Genomic DNA, 2,926 nt, shown 5'->3' with positions numbered 1-2,926 from the left:
ATTTTGTATATATACCCTTATAATACATGTTAGCATTTCCCATTCTAATTTAAGGGGGTCAATTTGATTTATAATACATGTTAGCATTTCCCATTCTAATTTAAGGGGGTCAATTTGATTGATGTTACATATACTAGCCTTCAGATGGACACCCTGTACCTATCTAACCGTTTTTTCTATTGCACTAGTAAGTATAAATTATGAATAGCAGTTTTATGAAATTTTAATTTTGAATAAAATTATAGATATAAATATTTTGCACTTTCATATAACAACAATATAGAAATTTGGAAATAGAATAGTATGTTGAGGATATCAATTTTTGTTGGAACTTCATTTGTCTTTGTTATGTGTACTAAATTTTGGTGTGTATTTGTATTTTCATCTTGGATTGTTTTTATATTCATATTTAAGCACATTATGCTTGTGACATATCTTATTTTAATTTAAATATTTGCCTTTTTGAAAAAAGTGAAGGTCAAAAGATCTTCAAAATTTGTCTTTATTTTCGAGGGGTATATTTTTTATTTTTATTTTTATTTTTAAGTTGTATGATTTGAGCTAACAAACTGAATCTAATGAAAAAAAATAGAATAGTTTGTGAACTTTAAACGAGTCAAACTCGAGCTAAAGAAAAGTTTGTATCAAATTTAAATTGAGTTTGAGTCGAACCAATTCTTATCAAGTAGAATCAAGCGCATATGAGCTCAACTCGACTCATTTTCATTCCTACTTGGTCTTAATGATTCATGTGCATTTTTTTATATATATAAAAAGAAATTCAGAGAAACATAGTACTCCCTTCAATCTCGAATATAAACAAATAGTCAAACAAAGTTGATGTACTTAGTTAAATTTTTTAACCAAGTACATCAATTGTATTTGATTTTTGTTTTTTATCTTAGAATTTTTTTCTCTCTTTTTATTACTAAAAAACAATAGACAGAGAAAATATAAAAAAGACAACAAATACAACGTGTAAGTATATAGATAAAGTTGTTTAAAAATTGTCACAAAATAATCGTATAAATATAATTTCTAGTTAATAACTAAGCTCAGCTAGCACTATATTATTATAGAGAAATGATATTTGTACAACCATTTTATGACAACTTTTGTGACAACTTTCTCTGATACTCACGTTATGTTTTACTTTATCTCTTTATTGCTTTGATTTTTGTTCCAATACATACTTTTTCTTTATAAATTTATGGTTGTCTAATAAGTTGTCAACCAAATGGTTGTTCAAATAACACACCTCATTATTATACTGTTCCTTTTTAGACGTAAGTTTTTTTTTATATATATAAACAAATACCATTTCTTTTTATTTATTATCTTTTCACAAAATTACACTCATCGTCCTTCAACTTAATTTCAGATAGCGATTTTATCATTTATATTTTTTTTTCATGTCATTTTCGTCCTTTTGATCAATTTACATATTGATTTTCAAGATTCAAATTTCTAGTTTTATTTTAATATGAACTCTTAATGTTTATATCTATGATCCTTCACTAATATTTTCATATGAATTTTAAATTTGAAACTTGAAAGTTCATATAAAAATGGAACAAAATGGCAAATATGACGTGAAAAAAAAAATAAAGAACGAAATTGTTACATGAAATTAAGTTAAGCGACGACCATTGTGATTTTTTTTATTTTTTTAATAATAAATGGTAGTAATTAGGTTTTAGATTAATATTTACTCATTTATGTTTGAGTTAAAGCTCATGATTTCAAACTCCTTATATTTTAGCTAAAATTAGTTGAGATACTCAATTTTCCTTTTTTTATGAGTACCATGTGGTTTACACAAAAGTCACTCACACCCCCTCTATTTTCCTAAAAGCACATACCTCCCCTACTGTCTAACACCGTTTGAAATTGTATAAACATTAAACTTTGCTTTCTCTAACATCTACAAAACCTTGTTGCTTGAACGATTCCTAGGTTGTCATCCCTGCAGCGATAGAGACACCAAAGCAATTATAGTTTCCGAACTTCACTCACTAAAGCTACCTCCTTTCAATCTATAGTCTATACCGGCCAAAGATTGAATTTTGGGGAAACCTAGAATTAGAAGTGAATCTGTCAAAACTATCACATCGAGATTCTACTTCTGTTGTGAAATAGATGCTAAAATATTTATTTGTTTCAATGGAAAATTTGGATTAGTATTGTTGTGAAGTGATGAAACAACGTAACTACAGTGAGTTGAATTTGGATGTTTGAAGCATTAAACTCAATGGGGAAGGCAATTTGGGGAAGCCACATCAAAATGGTTGGAAGGATTTTTCTGGTTTGCAAACGAATTCAACCAAAGAGCTTTCCTGAAACAGAGTGCCAACCATGGATAATTGAATGCTTACAAACTTTGACTAACAGACGTTGGAATGAGGGGCCAAAAGATGATATTTATTGTAAATATAAGGGAGGTTGGTGCTCATTTTATAAATAGAGGGGGTGTTTGTGACATTTGAACAAAACTCAAGGGAGGTTAGTGTAATTACCAAAAAAAATTGATGTACTTGGTTAAGATTTTTAATAAATACATCAACTTATTTGAATTTTTTTACTTTGGAATAATCTTCCAAAAGACAAATATGATTGCTCTCATATTTACATGAGATGTTAGAGTGAATTAGTATTAATTTGTTACTACTTTGGTCTCAAATATAAGATAAAAAAAATTAAATACAGTTGATGCATTTAGCTAAAATTTTAACCAAATACATCAACTGAAGTAATCGTTCCAAAGGACAAATATGATTGCTCTCATATTTACATGTGATGTTAGAGTGAATTAATATTGAGTTTTAGGATACCACGGTGAGAGTGATGAGATTTTAGGGAATCAATGCTGAAAAGGGTTAGTTAAGTCCTTGACACCCTAATCATTCAACCCCACCAAATTTACCTT

Source organism: Medicago sativa, chromosome 2 (genome assembly GCF_051527215.1).
Source record: "Medicago sativa cultivar Bolivia chromosome 2, Bolivia_mono, whole genome shotgun sequence".
NCBI lineage: Eukaryota > Viridiplantae > Streptophyta > Magnoliopsida > Fabales > Fabaceae > Medicago > Medicago sativa.
Note: the sequence above shows the minus strand (reverse complement) of the source record.